Source organism: Gopherus flavomarginatus, chromosome 19, assembly GCF_025201925.1.
Source record: "Gopherus flavomarginatus isolate rGopFla2 chromosome 19, rGopFla2.mat.asm, whole genome shotgun sequence".
Classification (NCBI taxonomy): Eukaryota; Metazoa; Chordata; order Testudines; family Testudinidae; genus Gopherus; species Gopherus flavomarginatus.
The window spans coordinates 3,952,428-3,972,291 of NC_066635.1; the positions used below are offsets into that span (position 1 = coordinate 3,952,428).

The window sequence follows — 19,864 nt, forward strand, 5'->3', positions numbered from 1 at the left end:
GTGTCCGGATGGCCATGGAGGTACTAAAAGAAGGCACAGGCAGAGTCTCTGACTCTATCGGACCTTGCCCAACTCGGCACCGGGAACCGGCACCGGGAGGCGTACCGGTACCTGAAACGAGATCCAGACCCGCAACCAGAATGGTGCCTGGAGGTCGACCGAGATCTCGAGGCTCGGGGAGAGGCTACAGGAGTCAAGGTACCTGTCGCGGTGCCGGGAGTTGTATTACCCGCACCGGCGGTGCCGGGGTCAGGCAGCATCGACTCTGTCATGGCAATGAGATCCCTCGCCGTTGGTAATGTCTCCGGCGTGGAGGGAACAGCAGGCTCAACCACAGTGCATACTGGGGAGCTGTCAGGCACCGGATTCGACGGCCCTCGTGGGACCGGGATCGACGGTACCGAGGTCGTCAGAGCTTCGGTAGGTGTCGGTGCCGGGCGATCCGAGTTAGATGAGCTGTCTGGCTGCGGTGCCGTTGGCAAGGAAGCAGCAGGAGCAATAAGCTCAACCACGGCGCGCGCCGGGGAGCCGTCAGGCACCGGATTCTACAGCCCTTGTGGGACTGGAATCGACGGTGCCGACGTTGTCGGTGCCTCAGAGGTGTCGGTGCTGGGCAATCCGACTTAGACGAGCTCTCTGGCTGCGGTGCCGTTGGCACGGAAGCAGCAGGAGCAGTAGCTCAACCACGGCGCGTGCCGGGGAGCCGTCAGGCACCGGATTCTACGGCCCTTGTGGGACCGGGATCGACGGTGCCGACATCGTCGGTGCCGCAGCAGGTGTCGGTGCCGGGCGATCCGACTTAGACGAGCTCTCTGGCTGCGGTGCCATTGGCATGGAAGCAGCAGGAGCAGTAGCTCAACCACGGTGGGGGCCGGGGAGCTGTCAGGCACCGGATTCTACGGCCCTTGTGGGACCAGGATCGACGGTGCCGACGTCGTCGGTGCCGCAGCAGGTGTCGGTGCCAGGCGATCCGACTTAGACGAGCTCTCTGGCTGCGGTGCCGTTGGCACAGAAGCAGCAGGAGCAGTAGCTCAACCACGGCGCATGCCGGGGAGCCGTCAGGCACCGGATTCTACGGCCCTTGTGGGACCGGGATCGACGGTGCCGACGTCGTCGGTGCCGCAGCAGGTGTCGGTGCCAGGCGATCTGACTTAGACGAGCTCTCTGGCTGCGGTGCCGTTGGCACAGAAGCAGCAGGAGCAGTAGCTCAACCACGGCGCATGCCGGGGAGCCGTCAGGCACCGGATTCTACGGCCCTTGTGGGACCGGGATCGACGGTGCCGATGTCATCGGTGCCTCTGCAGGTGTCGGTGTCGGGCAATCCGACTTAGACGAGCTCTCTGGCTGCGATGCAGGTGGCACGGAAGCAGCAGGAGCAGGGGGCTCAACCACGGCACGTGCCGGGGAGCCGTCAGGCACCAGCAGGAATTGTAGGCTCTCTCAACCTCGGAGGAAGGGAGCGGTGCCGAGTCGACTTCGGTGCCGGCGACGGCCGGTGCCGAAAGGCCTTGGCAGTACCGGCGGGGTCCGGTGCCGAGGAGGCGCTTCTGCCAGCCGCTTGATCATCGCTCGGCGCCAAAGGTGGAGGGGTAAGTGAAAGTCCCGCTCCTTTTTGTTCTCGGCTTAAAAGCCTTGCAAATAGGGCACTTAGCTGTCAAGTGCGATTCCCTCAGGCACTTCAAACAGGAGTCGTGTGGATCTCCCTTCGGCATCGGCTTCTGGCAGGCCGAGCCCATTTTAAAACCCGGTGAGCCGTGCATGGGCTCCGGCACCGGGTTCATGGAAGGGGCTACTTCCTGAACCCCGCTAACAATTACTAAACTAACTATGTTAGCAAAGAAAAAACGTATAACTATACAAATATATATATAAAAGGATTATAACTGCATAACTATATACGAGAACTACGAGTAGCTAGGGAAGTGGAGGTCAGCTAAGCCGCGCTCCACTGTTCCAACGACCGACACGGGCGGTAAGAAGGAACTGAGGAGCGGGTGGGCCGGCAGGGGTATATATCAAGCGCCATGATGGCGCCACTCTAGGGGGCGACCTGCCGGCCCACTGAGTTGCTAGGGTAAAAGTTTTCCGACGAATGTGCACGCGCGGCGCACACACCTAACTGGAATGGATATGAGCAATCACTCGAAGAAGAACCCCTCCTGACAGAGGAATGGGTTTGGTTAGTCAATCCAAGTTCCTCTTTCCTTCACACGGTCCCATCTCTCCTGCTTTCACCCTCTCACATAGTCTGGGCAGATCCTCCTCTGAGCATTACACCCTTCCCATGCTTTCCCTCCTTGGGCCTTCCACCAGGGACTGAACTAGTCCTTGTTCCTCTGCTGCTGCCTTCGAGAGCCCAGATAAAGCTTTGGCTCAACCCTTTGTCGGCTCCTTCCGGAGTCGCCACAAATCAGTTTCACTGCCCTGTCTCCTAGCTGTGGGTGGGAGGGCTGGCAGGGCAATGGCCATTAGACCTGCAGAGCTGCCCCAAGGGGCTGCAGGGGCTCTCTGAGTAGATACAGCTGCAGTCAGACATGCCTGCCACACGCCTCCCCCTGCCTCCCATCAATCATATTACGGTAATGCTTGGGAACCCCAATTGAGGACCAGGGCCCCACTGTGCTAAAGGCTGTATAGATGTGATGAATGAGCCAGTTCCTACCCCCAAGAGCTCCCAATCTGCATGGCAGACAGGCCGCAACCCCCAGGGGAATCTGGCAAGGGGGTGAGGCAGGAGGCTGTCGTTGCGATCAGCCCAGCAGAGTTTGGCAGCAAAGTTGAGGTCTCAGTTTGCCTCACACCCAACCAAGGCCCGACTGGAGTGATCAGCTGGAGGAGGTGAGCTTTACAGGAGAGTTTTAAACAGGATAAGGTGGCAGCCTCCCTGCTCCAGCCCTGCCCACCTCACAGCCCCAGCTGCCAGAAGAAACTTCTCCATCTTGGGAGAGCTTCCACCCGCACAAGGCAGTGCTTTTCCCCAGTGACCACACCAGCCTTGAGGAATGTGGCCACGGCACTGCTTGGGCCTACCCATCCCTGCCTGCTAACAGGACTCAGGTTGTGCTGGGCTGATGCACCCGCCGGGACACAACACAGACCTAGTGCTGTACCAACCGGGCAGCACAGCCTGGGATTTTATATCCCTCCCCAGGTACAGACAGTGACGCAACGGGGAGAGGGGCAGATTCCTTCTGGATTCAGCTGTCCCTCGACACAGTAGCACCCCTGTCAGTTCAACAGCCCTAGCTCTGCTCTGCTCCGTGTGGTCTCCACACACAGGCTGCCTGAAGAGCTAGTGTCTGCCCACTGTTAAGCATGGGTGAATCTGCTCGCCATGGATCAGCGTTCATGCCATACTCCCCACCAGTACCCAGCCCAAGCCAGGAAAGCTACTGATCCGACCAGTGGAGCAAATTCGGTGAGGAATCCTGAGGTGCGTTGCACATATGTCAGCAGGAAGAATCTGCTCCAAAGCCCAGCAGGAGCCGTGTAGGGCAGGGCAGAGAGCTCTCCCGCAGCAGCAGCGCTCCAGGAGCTATACACAGAGGAGCTGCCACGGTACTTAGCTACAGTATGTCCTCCCTCACTCGACCAGGGAGTGCAGTGCAACATTCCCCCTAGCCTAGGGGTGCCCACAGCATCCTGAGCCCACCTCCAGGGAAGGTGAGCTTCACAATGACATAATAGGCAAGATCAGCCTGCGAACCCTGAGAGGATCTGCTTCCAGAGAGTTAGAGGAGGGGATTCCACACGTGCTCAGCTGCGGTAGCGAGAAGTATTACAGTGAACCTGGGCATCAGGACCCCTGGGTCCTTATCCCTGCTAAGTTTTATTAATCTCTCCTCATACGGAAGCGGTTCCATACCCCTAATAATTTTTGTTGCCCTTTTCTGAACCTTTTCCAATTCCATTAGATATTTTTTCAGATGGGGCGGTCACATCTGCACACAGTATTCAAGATGTGGGCGTAACATGGATTTATATAGAGGCAACATGGTATTTTCTGTCTTATTTATCCCTTTCTTAATGATTCCCAGCATTCTGTTTGTGTTTTTGATTGCTGCTGCACATTGAGTGGATGTTTTCGGAGAACTATCCACAGTGACTCCCAGATCTCTCTCTTGAGTGGTAACAGCCAATTGAGACACCATCATTTTAGATGCATAGTTAGAATTATGTTTTCCAATGTGCATTACTTTGCAGCATTGAATTTCATCTGCCATTTTGATGCCCAGTCACCCAGTTTTGAGAGATCCCTTTGTAGCTCTTCGCAATCTGCCTGGGTCTTAACTATCTTGAGTAGTTTTGTAACATCTGCAAATTTTGTATCATCTGTTTATGCCTTTTTCCAGATCATTTATGAATATGTTGAGCAGTACAGACCCCTGGGGGACACCACTATTCACCTCTCTCCATTCTGAAAACTGACCATTTATTCCTACCCTTTGTTTCCCATCTTTTAACCAGTTACTGATCCATGAGAGACCTTCCCTCTTATTCCATGACAGCCTCCTTTGCTTAAGAGCCTTTGGTGAGGGACCTTGTCAAAGGCTTTCTGAAAATCTAAGTACACTATATCCACTGAGTCCCCCTTGTCCACATGCTTGTTGACCTCCTCAAAGAATTCTAGTAGATTGGTGAGGCATAATTTCCAGTTACAAAAACCATTTTGACTTTTTCCTCAACAAATTCTGTTCATCCATGTGTCTGACAATTTTGTTCTTTACTATAGTTTCAACCAGTTTGCCCAGTACTGAAGTCAGGCTCACCAGCCTGTAATTGGCGGGATCACCTCTGGAGCCGTTTTTAAAAATTGGCATCACATTAGCTATCTTCCAGTTATTTGGTACAGAAGTGGATTTAAATGATAGGTTACAGGTGACAGTTAGTAATTCTGCAATTTCACATCTGAGTTCCTTCAGAACTCTTGGGTGACTCCCATCTGGTACTGTTTAATTTATCAATTTGTTCCAAAACTTCCTCTAATGACACCTCCATGTGGGACAGTTCCTCAGATTTGTCACCTAAAAAGAATGGCTTAGGTTTGGTAATCTCTCTAACATCCTCAGCCGTGAAGACCAATGCAAAAAATTCACTTAGTTTCTCCGCAACGGCCTTATCATCCTTGAACGCTCCTTTAGCGTCTCAATCATCAAGTGGCCCCCTGGTTGTTTAGCAGGCTTCTTACTTCTGATGTAATAGCAAAAAATTTTAAGTACTTTTCGAGTCTTTGGCTAGCTGTTCTTCAAATTCTTTTTTGGTCTTCCTAATTATATTTTTACACTTCATTTGCCAGAGTTTATGCTTCTTTCTATTTTCCTCACTAAGTTTTAACTTTAAAAATGTTCCATGCAGCTTGCAGGGATTTTGGTGCTGCACCTTTTAATTTCTGTTTAGCAAAGTTCCTCATTTCTGTGTAGTTTCCTTTTCTGAAATTAAATGCTACAGCGTTGGGTTGCTGTGGTGTTTTCCTTGCCACAGGGATGTTAAATTTAATTATATTATAGTCACTATTACCAAGCGGTCCAACTATATTCATGTGTTGGACCTGATCCTGCGCTCCACTTAGGACTAAATCAAGATTTGCCTCTCCTCTTGTGAGTTCCAGGACTAGCTGCTCCAAGAAGCAGTCATTTAAGGTGTCAAGAAACTTTATCTCTGCATCCCATCCTGAGGTGACATGTACCTAGTCCATATGGGGATTGTTGAAATCCCCCATTATTACTGATTTTTTTATTTTTATAGCCTTTCTAATCACCCGATTCCCCCATGCAATACATTGTCAAAATGTTTAGGGTGCCTTTAAACCTGCAGAATTTGTGGGACCTGGGCAGCCACTCAGACATGCTTCAGAGGCACCTGCCCGGCTCCAGGGATGCCTTGCCCTCTACCATGTGGCCACTGTTCCCTTCTGCCTCCCCTCATGGGCTCCATAGCCGGGTACCCACCCAATCCTCCCTTGAGCATCTTTCAGTGTGGCTCAGTGTTAACTTGCTTAAAGTACACTGAGCTCTCTCTGGAGCAGTTCAGTGGACAGGTGATGGGAGGAACTAGTCAGCATAGGAACCACCAAACTGGATCACACCAGGGGCTCACCTAGCTCAGTACCTGGATTGTGACAGTGGCCAGCAGCATCAGATGCTTTAGAGGCAGCTGAAAGAAACTCTGGAGTGGAGAATTATGGAATAACCTGGCTGTAGGGGAAACTTCCTCCGAGGCTGCTCAGTTTGCAGTCAGCTTATGCCCGAAGGAGGAAGAGCACAGGTAGCGGGGTCCAGCTGGAGTCAAGGGACACCTTTAAAACACTGTTCTTCCCTTTCCACGCATCTAACTTGTATTTATAGAAAGCAATTAACTGCAAGAACTACAGGTAATGCAACGCTAAGTGTGAGGGATTAGCTCAGGAGAGGTATCTCCTGCACTGGTACAAGGGGCACACAGGGCCCTTCCCAGACAGCTCACAGCCTGCATCTAACACCAGCAACAGGGTCTGAGCTTTATGTTTAGCAGCAGACGACTTCATGTGTGTACACCGTCACAGCAGGAAATGGACTTCAGTGAACACAAAATTTCAACCTGACTGTTCCAGCCTCACATTCACTGCTTTTGTATTTACTGTTCTCACTCTCCCTTTTTTAAACATCAAGATGAATGAGGAAAATAAAACCAACATCGCAAAGGAAGGTAGCCGGTGTTTGGGTCTGACCACTGGAGCGTGAAATCTAAGGCTGTTCAATCAAATCAGAGATGGGCCAGCAAGAGTGGATCACACTCTATGTTTCCCCAAAGTGTGAGGTAAGAGTGTGCCCAGGGTTTTGGTTGGGTTAATTCAAATAGACGGACAAGGTCCTTTATCTAATTGTGTGGTCATTAAACTTCACATTCATTCCAAGCTCTGAGCTGCAAGTGTTACTGGCTGGCTCCTGTCAACCTAAAGCAAGGTTCATAAATCCATATCTAGGCACCTAAATAAATAGTCACATTTCCAAAGGTGAGGAGGACCTGCAGCTCCCACTGACTCCCAATGGGACAAGGACAAATGTCAGGAAGAGGATGGTGCTTTAACTGTAGAGGGGAGCGTGATAAAAAGGCAAGCAGTGCAGGGGGGAGAGAAGTACTGAAGAGAGGAGAAGGCAGAGCATAGGACCAGAGGAGCATGGGGTAGAGAGCTGCTCCCCTAAAATAGTTCAAACTGGGGTGAGGAGGAGCAGGAGAAATTTCAGACCAAAAAGGTAATAATCAAAGTATCTGAAAACAGAGTTTAGAGTGAAATCTCAACCCTGACTGCAGCATCCAGACCACAGTACTGTAATCTCGCTGTTGCCAGCAAGTTTTAAGGAAATTCATAAATGCCGTGCCAAAACACCCCCTTCCCCGATCTGCCACCTGATCCAATAGGAGGCACTACGAACTAGGGCTGCTTGGAGCACGAAAATCTAGGGTTCTGTACGTTTCTATCCGACCCAGTGGGGTTAAGTATGAGGCTGTCCAGCCACGACCTCTGTTCAGCGCACCCTTTTCATTTCTTCAGCAACACTAGCAGCGGTGGCTGGAGAGCGTGATTCTGCTAGTTAGGGCTCCTGGCTGCCTGAGGCCACAAGCACAGCTGACAGACATAGTATCACTTTGAAAGAGCTTTGCCTGAAGGGACTCCTCAGTGCAGCTGTGCTTTGGTGAATGAGGTCTCTCTGGCTGCGTGTTGTGGAAAGCAAAAGCCAGGGAGTCTGGGGCACAGGAAGCCTCCTTTTCTCGCCTCCAAGGCAGTTCAAGAGACGTGCTCTTTCCCGGAAGGTTAAGGAAGAATATGCATGGGACTCAGCATTCTTAAGGCCAAGAGTTTCCTGGAGCTGGGACCTTTCAACACTCCCTGAAAGAGCAGCATTGTAAAGCACTTCCTGCTCCAGCAGCTCTGTATGAAGCTGGTTCCGGAGAGGCAATTATCAGCAGCAACACACAGGAAGGCACGCTTTATCCCATCAGCCCCTCCCACATCTCCCCAAACCAGTGTCTCTCCCAAAGAAAATGCTGAGTGTATTCCTGGGGGAAGCAGGGCACAGGAACAGTTCACTAAGTGCAGACAGAGTTCTGCACAGTCACACACCCATCCAATCTCTTGGCAAAGCCCCAAGGCCACAGCTGGTTCAAGATCACAGACTGGATCTTGGAGCACTGGCCTCTCCAGTCTGCTGATGTGTGGAGAAAAGTGAAGGGGGGAATCAGTGCCTCCCAAATTCCTCCCATCTTGTGCCTCACTAAGGCACCTCAGCCATCCATTCCTACAGCATGACAAGTGTCCTTGGGCCAATTTGGAAGCTAAATTCCAAGCTAAAAATTCCAGGGCTGGTTCCCACTGGGTTTTTCTGTTAAAGTAAGGAAGAATTTTCCATTAAAGGAAGATCCCCTAACAGATCAACAATATAGGGAAGATAGTGCAGAACGGGCAACTGACCTCCACCCTGAAGTGACACCACGTGCGACCCCCCCCCCCCGATTCACAGAAACAAGGTAACAAGAAGTAGTTCATATAATTTCAGCACCTTCCAACAGAGCTCCTGGAGGGAAAGCCTTGGGGGGAACCAGGACCCTCTGAAGTGACTCCTAACAAACCTGCTGCAGGAGGACAATGCTGATTGGCAGCTCTGATGTTTGAACACAGCATGACCAGCCATTGTCTGGCGGCAACCAGCATTTGAGGCTTCAGAGCAAGGTCCCTGATGTGGCCTTTGTTATTTTACATACATCCATCATCTCACCTTCAGAGACCTAATTTCTGGGTGAGATGATAGAAGTATGTAAGTGCAGACAGACTGGTCCAGCCCAGTCTCCAGACTGGTCCAGCCCAGGCAAAGGCCTTCAGTCTGGAGACAGAGACAGGGCCAACATCAGCTGAGCAGTCAATTACATCACGTAAGGCTATACAAAGCTGGTGGAACCTTGGCCTCCAGGTGAAGCTGAAGCCTATGACGTTCATACCCTCTGCCTTTAATTATCTGTGGAGTCACGAGGCTTGGCGTGTCGGGCTTTACGCATTCTGCACCTTTCAGTCAGGCTGTGGCTACATTTGCTCTTTCACTGCAGCCGTCTCCTGTACACACTGCAGATTTCCCATTCAGCACAGCATCCCAACTCGATGCCAAATGCATTCAGAGGCCCTCAAAATCACTGGATCTTACTAATATTCATCTCTTCTAGACTCCAGCTACCTCCCCAGAGAGTTCCAAAGCCAGACACTTGGCAGGAGGTATGAGCTGAATGTGTGGGGAAGTGACAAAGCTGCATTTGCCAGTTTTGCAAAGAATTTATCCCAGCAGAAAGCACCACCACCAGACCATGGAGAGGACATGTCAGGATACAGAGCTTGGGAGGAGAGCGGTTTTATTGCAGCCACCCGAGTTCAAGAGGCACACGCATTTCAAAATGCTGTCTGCCCACAGGCCCAAAGCACACCTAACTGCTTTGTGGCACTTGCAAAGGGGCTGGAGTTGCTACCTGTGGAACAGGCAGATGGGGCATCTCACAGGACGTAGCCCAAGGAGAGCACCGTGCTCGCAGCTAGCAACAGTGGTACAAAATTAGCCCTAGTGACTAGTGCTGTAAAACTAAGTTAAAAAAGGCTGAGGTATCTCATAGCAGATCTTGTTCCATCTTAAAAGCAAAATTCCTCTCACTAGACACACAGCCTTTCGTCCAACTCATAGACTCATAGACTCTAGGACTGGAAGGGACCTCGAGAGGTCATCGAGTCCAGTCCCCTGCCCTCATGGCAGGACCAAATACTGTCTAGACCATCCCTAATAGACATTTATCTAACCTACTCTTAAATATCTCCAGAGATGGAGATTCCACAACTTCCCTAGGCAATCTATTCCAGTGTTTAACTACCCTGACAGTTAGGAACTTTTTCCTAATGTCCAACCTAAATCTCCCTTGCTGCAGTTTAAGCCCATTGCTTCTTGTTCTATCATTGGAGGCTAAGGTGAACAAGTTTTCTCCCTCCTCCTGATGACACCCTTTTAGATACCTGAAAACTCCCCGACTGACAGGCCACCAGCCAGCCATCCAGGGGGAGCACATTTCAATTGCAAGCTACCACGCTGCAAAGAGCAGGGGGCTACTTCAGGCACTGCCAGACCATGACTAAATCCCCCGCATAGTAGCACCTTTTCCTAAGAATGATGAAGGGATGCCTGCTCCACTGCCTTCGTTTTCAGGAGTGGCAGAAAGGTGCCTGGCTTTGCTCACTGATGTACAGCTGCTCCGGTTGCCTCCCTTCACCACCACTGCTTCCCTTCTGGGAGAGTTCCCTGACCAGCTCTGCGGACCAGGAAGCTCCTTGCTCCAGTTTTAATCCTGTCATAGTTGCTAGAAGAAGATGCTTCGCTCTCCAGGGCAACTCCAAATGTGTGTCAGACTGACTGTTAGACCGAGCTCCCTGGGGAGAGCATCTCTCCTGACCGGGCTGTTAAATACTAGACATTAATGTGGAGGGGCATTTGTGCTGTTGTCTGGGAAGCCCAAGTCTTTCTGAGTGCTCACAGGCCCCTCAGAACTGGAGCTGCTCAGTGCTTTTATTAGTGGGATGTTTACAAAAAGACCATGGGCTTCTGGCATGTGGTCAGGAATCCAGGCACAACTGGACAAAATCTAAGTCAGTTTCTTGTGAAAACCATCGCAGGGGAAAATCTGGACATGGAAAGTCTGCTCCGCACTGCAGTAACCTGTTTGAGAGCCCCGGCAGATTGGAGGGTATCAGCAATTCTGCAGTGAGGCAGTTCTCGTATCCATTGCATACCTCCCCCTTTTATGGAGGAGAGATGTTGCAAATCAGTTCCTCTTTTCAGGCAATGGTGCAAACAACTCAGAAACCCTGAAAGGGAAGAGAGAGTAGAAATCTTATCAGCCCATGTGACTCAGGCTCCATTTATGCAACACGTACAACAACTGAGCCAAGGGACAGGGTTACAACATAGTGAGAGCTGTAATGTCATCAAAACTTAACAGCATCCCCAGAACTGAGTTATAGTCCGGTGTGATTTCACTGTTAGGCCCAGAACACAGTAGCACTTTTAACAGTATTCTACCCAAGCCAAGGCAGGACCCCGATTGTGTCATACCTATCATGTATACGAGGTCTCAGCATGCCAGAAGCACTGTGAAAGTCGCAGGTACACCCAAAGCAGAATAAGGAATGGTCAATGCTACAGGTGCAGAAATTACCACCCTGCAGTGAAGAGTCCAGGCAGGAAGTCACAGGAAACAGGGTAGGAAATATTTTGTCTAAAACTCCTTGCCCTGGTGCAGCATCAGTAGAACCTGGCCAGCATGCTGTTGGGTTGTCAATGTTGCGTGCATTTGCTTCCTGTCCACTTCATTAGCATGTGTTACAGGAAGCATGTGGAAGCAGCATTCTCCCTTTCTGGGTAAATTGGTTTTGCTGTGGTTTGTTTGACAACCTCAGCCCCTCCCCATGACATTTCCAAAGAGTGGAGCCTTCGCAGTGACTTTTGGGAATCAGTCCTAAGACATTTCATGTTGGACACTAAAATGAAGGCATCAGAATTAGTGGACACTTAAAAATTTTGGCCTTAGAGATGTTCCCCGGGTTACACAGCAAGCTAGTGGGAGAACCCAGGAGTCCTGACTCCCACCCCCTCTTGCTCCAACCTCTAGCCTATCAGCATGACATTTGCTGTGTCAGGGTCCTTTTCTGAGTACTTTAGACATCAGAACTGTGAGGGCAACCTGAACAAGATGGCAGCCTCAAACCGTCAGACTAACTCTGTCAGCATGTGTTCCCTGAGTATAAACTACTGAGAGCCAAAGCCTGCCAGGTGCTGAGAACCTTAAATCCCATTGACATCAGTGGGAGCAGAGGTACTCGGCATCTTGCAGAATTTGCCAACACGATAAATGTAGTGGAATGGACAGAAATCCCCTTCTGGAAATGTCCTGGAACATTCCATTCTCTCCAGGGGTGGCTCTAGCTTTTTTGCCACCCCAAGCACAGCAGGCAGGCAGGCTGCCTTCAGCGGCATGCCTGTGGGAGGTCCCCGGTCCTGTGGATTTGGAGGCTTGCCTGCGAGAGGTGTGCCGGTCTCATGGCTTTGGCGTACCTGCTGCCGAATTGCCGTCGAATCCGCGGGACCGGCGGACCTCCCACAGGCATGCCGCCGAAGGCAGCCTGACTGCTGCCCTTGCAGGGACCGGCAGGGCGCCCCCTGTGGCTTGCCGCCCTAGGCATGCGCTTGGAGTGCTGGTGCCTGGAGCCACTGCTGATTCTCTCCAGTCAATCAGTGCCAACGGCTCTAGGGGCCAGACAACATGGTGCGGAATGGAGGGTGCTGATTGGCTGGCTGGGGGGACAGAGAAGGGAAGTAACTAGTGGGTGTGGAAACAGCTGTGACCCAACTATTCTGCAAAAATAAAAAGTATATAAAGAGGTAAAAACATGGTTGCCATCACCTGAAACCAGCCCTATACATAGAGGTCACGTGGACGATACACACATCCAAATCAATCATCACAGCAGGATGGAGCAGGGGACCATGGCTGCAAGGTCAAAATGTATCTGTATCCAGCAAGGGAAACACGAGACAAAACTCAGGGCAATCATAATAGCTCTTGATCCATTAGTGTGACAGCAAAGACCCAGAGCCACAAGCAGGATCACAACCAATGCAGAATTGCAGCGGGATTTCTAAAATAGCTCTCTCATACACACATGCACGCACAGGCAGAGGTCTCAAATCTGCCCGGCACAACCCCACAAAAATTACAAGCTTAGTGTACTTTGAATTGCAAATCTACCACTAGACAAAGAATTGTTCCAGTCTAGCCAGTGGCTGCACGGAGATTTCTCAGGTCTCCTTTCAGTCCAAAAAGGAAATGAACGTCAACTATGGAATCCTGCACCATCGCAACTGATTTGGAAACACTAAGTAAGTTCCAGGGCAAATCCTCCTAGTAATGCTCCTCATTTCTCCTTAATTCTTTTATGAAAACGGCTTGCTAAAGGTTATGCAAACTCCCAGAAAATTTTTTCAGCCAAGCCGCATGGCACACCACAGTATTAGAGGCCTCGAGCCTTGAGAAAGATACGATCCCACAGAAGAAGTTCCCTGTAAAATGATAATCTATGAACTAAAAGGAGACAGGACAGTTCAGTTACGGCCACACAGCTGTCTCTCTCGAATCACACTGGAGTAAGGTAGCACTGGGTGTGGAAGGGACATGTAGGAGTAAGGGCAGGTGTGTGTGTGGGGGGGGGGGTTGGAAGGGAGGGATGAAGGGGCTGTCTTTTTAATTGGGTGTAAAGGACAATTTCTCAGATTTAAGTTTCTCTCTTTAAATAAGCAGCAAAAGGCAAAACCACACAAACACACACAGGCAGTTGTCCAAGTTAACACAGTCTCCGAAAAGGTTTTCCTCCATCGAGTGCTGAATAATCTTGGCATGATTAACAATGTGAATGGGAGTGGAGTGCTCTTTTGGTACTAACGGGGTACCCTCCCTCATCCTTTGGAAAGTAGAGCTGCTCTGCTCTGCCTGCAGTTCCTTCCTAAAAGCAACGTCCGAGCAGACTCTTCTGAAGCATGAGAGCTCTCAGCAGCACAGCAGTGATGACCTTATACAGTAGCAGCAAAAAGAGCACAGCCCTGTTCCTGTACACAACGTGAGCAGAAAGGAAATGGAGAAAGGAGTGTGCAGCCAGAGCAGACCACAGAGGCAGGCGGCATGCTGCAGATGAAGAATAACCCACAATCTTCCAGCCAAGTTGTAACAATTGCTCCCCAAAAAGAGATGGCAATAGTGAGGGACACAAAAAGGTACCATTCTTTCCTGGCCACTTCTCCTCAGGTCCCAGCCAAAAGATGAATTTGGAAATGAAAAAAAAATTGCATTCTTCCAGGCCCCTCCCAGAAACCAAGCTCTGTGCACAGCAGATCTTCATAATACAATTTTCCCTCCTCTAACTTGCCTGCTTTGATCAGCAGTGAAATAGTGAATACAGCTGACCTGTAAATAATCAACATTAGGCTTCAGAGTGAACACACCATTCCGATGAGTGGGGCACTCATGTGTCTCTCAAAGCTACGGTTTCAGGCTGCCTGAAGACTCATGCAGATATTACTGCATCGGCTGATGCTTGGCTCACAGTCTGAATCTTGACTTCACAATTGTAAGGCCTGCAGATGCAAATGACAACTGATCTTCTGGAGAACAAAAATGGCAGCCTCCACAAGAGCCTGAGCACCAAGTGGCTGTGAGCTGCCCCCTTTGAGCCTTGCTCCCAGCACAGAAGGCTCCAGGGACAGCTGGAACACCATCCGATTCAGGGAAGAACGTTAACGCTACTTGTGGTACCAGCTCTTGTTGCTAGAAGAGCTTAGGAGCGAGAAGAAAAAAGGAGAGGCAAATTGGGGACTGGGAGGACAGGTACATGGAAGCGAGATAAGTGCCTCCTGTCACAGGGGCAACAGAGGAGGGACCAAGTCACCTGACAGGTATTTGGGCGTTGACCCTTGCCTTGGCTGCTGTGTTTTCCCCGCCATTGGTAGGACCCTGTCCAGCTCAGGCATATTTCTGAAGGGAATTCTGCCAGGCAGACATGCACACCGGGGGCTTGTGTCTTGGGCAGGAGTGTGCTTATAGTCTCATTTCGCTTTCAGACAGCACTTCCAATCCGCAGTCCCCACTTCTCGCTGGTGACTCAGCAGCTGCACCAGCACTTTGGAAGAGTTGGGACATGGCTCGTGCTTCTGCTTCATGCCAGTTGGGGCAGAGGGCTCCCCAAACCAGTGGCAAGTGTTGGAAAATATGTGGTGGTCAGATTCACTTGGGGCAAATCCTATTCTCTCCATACGAAGATGATGATGGGGTGTGTGCGTGCATGTCTCAAGAGCGAGAAATACACCTAAGTGTAGCAGGGCTTGATAGAATCTTCAGAACACTGCAGAGGGAGATTGGCGCTGGAACTGGGACGTGTACAGCCATTGCATTTTAACCTACCCCAGGTAAAGATCTGCAAAACAAACCTGTAACTGGGTAGGCATGCAAGAAGAACCCATCCAGCTAAAATGTGATAAGATATTGTAGGTTGTGGAGAAGATATCAGGGGTTTCAGTTCTGATATCATGCTGCTTGGGAAGAGATTACTGACTTCTAAGGTCAATTTAATCTTTCACCTACCAATCACCACCATATGTCTTAATGCAAAGGACAATGCAAGATGTGAGAACTGTGAATCAGGAAACAGAACTGTTCATCCACCCCACAACAGTCATCACAATGATTACAGTAAATGTCACTCTAAGGGAGATGTGAACCCATGGCAATATCGAGAGATGAGGGCTAGAGGTTTGTGCCTGGGACTGGGCATCAGGAGAAGGAAGGTTACTTACCAGTAATAGGAAATTTCTGTATACATTGCCTCTGCCATGTAAGACTTGTGGGCTTTGTCTGTGAGCCATAGAATGATCCACAACCGTCCAAAAAGTAGTAAGACGCACACACATCCTTACTCCATGAGGAATTCTAGAAAGACCTTTCCTTCTAATCATCTGTCTCATTCTTATTAACCTCAGCAGAGCCCAATGATAGTGACACCAAAGAAGGAAGGGATCAGTGTAGATCTGCAGAGGCAAGGTATTCAGAGAGCTCCAGATTCTGCTACGTAGCCTGGACTGGATTGCATGGAGGAATGGTACCACAAAAACTGAGGACAAGATTTTGAGATGGAGAGTATGAATGACTGTCAAATGCAGCAAAGAGGTCCAGGAAGATGAGGATGAAGTAAAGGCCATGACATTTTGGCTAGGAAGAGGTCTCTGGAGACCTTAGTGAGAACAGTTTTGGTGGAGTGTGGCAGGGCAGAAATCAGGAGGGAATACAGACTGGAAGAGAACTCAAGGCAATTGTTGCTATCGGAGCACCCAGTGAATTAGAGGTGATGGGAGGGAAAGGAGATGGGTTACAGAGATAATAAAAGATGGATGCTAGACCCTAATAAATCTGAATACACAATTTAATCCATTGTGATAGTGTCTGAACCAAAATGGTTAGGGCCATTAGAGTTCTCAAATGCAACAATCCATCCAACTTACTGAAGGGTTTGCTTGGATTCTGTCCAAGTAATAGACAAGTGTCCTTACTCCAGCTCATGTAATCTGGCCTCCATTGAATGGGGTTTAGGAAAAAAGACTGGAGGCAAAGCAGATTGATTTAGGTGGGATTTTGTGGTCACAGTGGGCAAAAACTTAAGATGAAGTCACAAAGGCATCATGTCCTTGCAGTCTAGGCCTCTCTTGGGAGTTTCTGTCAGAAGGGTTCAGATTTCATTGACAATGTAGCTGAAGCCACTAGAAATGCCAGCTGAGACTGTCTAAGTGCAGCCTAAGGAAATGGGGCAAGGGTCGCTTTTAAGCCACCTTTGTGCGAGTCAAGTTCTCAGCTTCTCAATGGGGCTGATGTGCTTCCTTGTATAAAGCAGAGCAGCCTGGGAATGCTTTATAAAGCAGCAGAGTAATGAATTGATGAATAAATATGTCACAACCACATTAGAAACTTTCCCTCACTGATGCAAGAAAACACTGAGGAGTCAGTACAAAAGCATGGTAAGCTGCAAGCACTGCCAGACAGACCCCGACAGTGGCCAGAGATCATCCCAGCCCCAGCAGAAATAAAAAGTAAATCAAGGATGAAACTGGGATCAGACAAATAACAGGATCAACATTTTGAAGCATGGACAAATCTTGGGAATATCGCCTCTTCAAACTGGAAGGTTTCCTGGACCCAAAACGGTACTTTCCAACCTATGCAGAGAACTTAACCAGTAAGTACCCACAAAGCAAGCAGCCTGCTGAAGAGACTTCTGCTCTGAGTGAAATGTCAGCACATGAAAGGTGACCTGGGATCTAAGGGAGGATGAACAGAGGGGTCTCTGGATAGGACTAGCAGGTCCAAAACCTGCTCATGGTTCTCTTGTTGAATCTTCCTCAAGACTTTGGAAAGGAAAGGGGGAAAGCTGCATCTGCCAGTGAAAAACATGCAAGTTCAGATTCCTCTTCACTCTAGAGCGGAACCCGCCTCCTTACCAGCTCTTGATCTTTTGGGTGACGCGGAATGAGCATGTGTCCTTCCATGCTCTCCATTGTCTTCCCAACAGGGGTAACAGCACAAGAATAAGAGGTGGGAGGAAGGAGAGCTCCAGAGCCACATTTTCTGTGGGCCACAAACTTTCGAAGGGAGGCTAAAAGGTGGTCGAAGGTCAAACAGAACATCAAGGCCACCTAGACTTGGGAGCTTCCCAGCCAGGAGGTCCTCTAGAAGCAGAAGGGTCCACCTGTACTACAAATAAAGCACATTTCTTACTTCATGCCTTGCTCCCACAGAACAGAGCCAGGTTCAAAGACACAGGAGCTCTAAATGAGAGAATACAAACTCAGAGAGAAGGAACTTTCCTGCAGCCCAAATGCCCCCAATTAGGAAACAAGTAGGACTTGACTCCAAAGACTGAGCTGGGTCCTGCAGAAGTTCTGAGTGTACAAGGCTCCCAAGGGTGAATCCAGCAAGTGATCTCTTCAGAAAACATCTCAGAAACCAGAGAATCCAGACATTTTAGATCCAAAGACAACCTTATCCTGCTCCTCTGACCTCCTAGGTTCTGAAGAAATAAACGTGCTGGGGCGTGACGATACTCCACCAGCATACTTCTAAAGCAGCAAAGTTGCTCCCAGTGCCCTCAGAGTGCAGGCTGCACCTGTCTCAAGTATGCCAGACAACGGCACTCTGATACTCCAGAGCCCTCAATAAATCCTCCAAATCTGGACTAGAGGGAGACTTCTTCCTCTTCTCAGTTGAGACACTAGAAAAGCAAGCTGAGATTCAGATCACAGAGTCTTGGTCAAATACCGAGACTATTCAAATTTCATCCATTAAGGAAACTCAGCCCCTCCATCCCCCCTTCACAAACACAAGGCATAAAAGCCATGCAAGCATGAGGGTATCAAGCGACACTTTGTATTTTTTGAACACTGCTCTTATTATGGGCTTTCCTATGGTGCTCCTCAACAGAGGCTATGAACACATCTTGGACTTTGCTAGACACATTGCAACAAATGGCCACAAACAGGTATCAATACACCCCACAACTGCTAAATTCAGACTAAAACTGGTGTGTGTGGGAGACAGCGGTTCGACGACCATGAGAGCTGGCAGAAGGAGTGGAACTGAGGGACGGTTAGAGAGCAGACCCATTTATACCCTCCCTTCCAGAACAACACAATGGTTGGAGATACAGGCATGGTCTGTTCATATCTTACTACTCTCAATAGTTTGTTGACTTGTTAGTTAAGGCTGTAACTCCTAGAAGGAGGATCTGCAGAGGTACTTTTGGCTCTGGTATCAACTCCTACTGTCACCAAACAGCAAGTCAATTAACCTCTATGCCTCAGCATCCCCACCTGTCAAGTGAAGATGACAATATTTAACTACCTCGCAGGGGCCTGTGAGCATCCGTCAGTTAACATTTCCACAGCACTTCAAATATTAGGAGTACAACACAATTGCTAAGTACTGTTTTTACCCATCACAGCTTTGAACTTTCAGAAGTCAGCATATAACTGAAACAAGCTAGTAAATACACAGATAAAACTTGCGCCTTATTTTTGACTGGCACAAGCTCGTATAGTCCCAGGCAGTGCGTCCCAGGGAATTACTGCACTTCTTGAGCAGCTGTTTCCCCAGAAAAGCACCCATTGATCTCATTGCTTAAATACTGATATGAGTCTGATGTCACTAGCAGCCAATCAGTTAAGCTGGTGGCCTATGTTGCAGAGCCAGTTCACAAGCATGCCCAGAAGCCTTCTCTGTGTTAGCAGGGTTTTGTATTTTATTTGGGGATTTCATGCAACAATAACCTTTCACTGAACACTTCTCTGCTTAATCTCTGTGCTTGCAGGACAGAAGGTCACTGGTCCTCTGCGTTTTCTACGCACAGCGTGTAATGACAAGTCTCCCACAGCCTCCAGAATACTCTCAATATTCGATCACACCAAGCAGCTGGAGTGTGCTGCAAAAATAAGCGTTTGGGCATTCTTGGTATTTATAGGACACAACAGGAGCCAGAGTCGTGCTGGCTCTGTCCCCCGGCTTTAGGGTGTGCACTACGGGAAAAGGCTGGAGTGGAGATCCCTCAAACTCTCCGTACCCAAGAATCTAATCTCTAGAGGAAAATTTCTGCAGCAATTTGGCATCATAATAAATCCTGCATCTTGGCAGGGCATTAGACTAGATGACCCTTGTAGTCCCTTCTAACCCTGTGATTCTATCATCAAAGGAAAATTTTGCTGAGAAAGGAAATGATATTTCCGTCCTTACAGAACCTTCCACTCAGGATGAAACTTGCCCTTTGGGGTAGCCAGTCATATTCTCTCACCAAGTGCATATTCTGAAGGATGCTGCCTGAAAACACCTTTCCAAGAGGAAGGTAAAAATCGAGTGGTGCATGATGATCTGACAGTACCTTACGCTCCAATTTCACCAAACATTAGTTAAATTTCAAGCAAGTAGCTACAGATTTTCCCTTGCTAGAGAATGTGTTTCATTCATGTGGGTGAGCAGCATGCTTGTGAATTAAGCAGGTCCTAAGCTTGAATCCAAACAGAATCATGCAAGGTCCCAGATGTGAAAAAATCTGACATCTAATCCAGTACACGGACAGTCAGACTGTTGAGGGTAGCAACTGGAGTTTTTGTCAAACTCCTTCCCCCCAAACTTCTGCTGAGAAGCAAACAAGAGGTAGGTCTTCTTAAAAGAAAAAGGAATCCCTCACCATAGCAGGTAGATGTGAGAAAATGAGAGGAGC

General features: G+C 49.3%; 2 protein-coding genes across 8 annotated transcripts in view; one reads left to right on the top strand and one right to left on the bottom strand.

Moving 5' to 3' along the window:
• LOC127037332 (uncharacterized) overlaps positions 1 to 19,864 on the top strand; it is a 472,273-nt gene that overhangs the window by 364,471 nt on the left and 87,938 nt on the right. The window lies entirely within an intron of this gene.
• The window catches only part of HIP1 (huntingtin interacting protein 1), a 150,661-nt gene that overhangs the window by 56,241 nt on the left and 74,556 nt on the right, over positions 1 to 19,864 (bottom strand). Inside the window, exon 1 of one of the 5 annotated variants that reach the window (XM_050928914.1) lies at positions 10,719 to 10,737. The exons of the other annotated variants lie outside the window; for them this stretch is intronic. The gene's annotated coding sequence lies outside the window, so the exon portion shown is untranslated. Of the gene's footprint in view, positions 1 to 10,718; positions 10,738 to 19,864 lie in introns of those variants that run through there. 5 annotated transcript variants of the gene reach the window in all.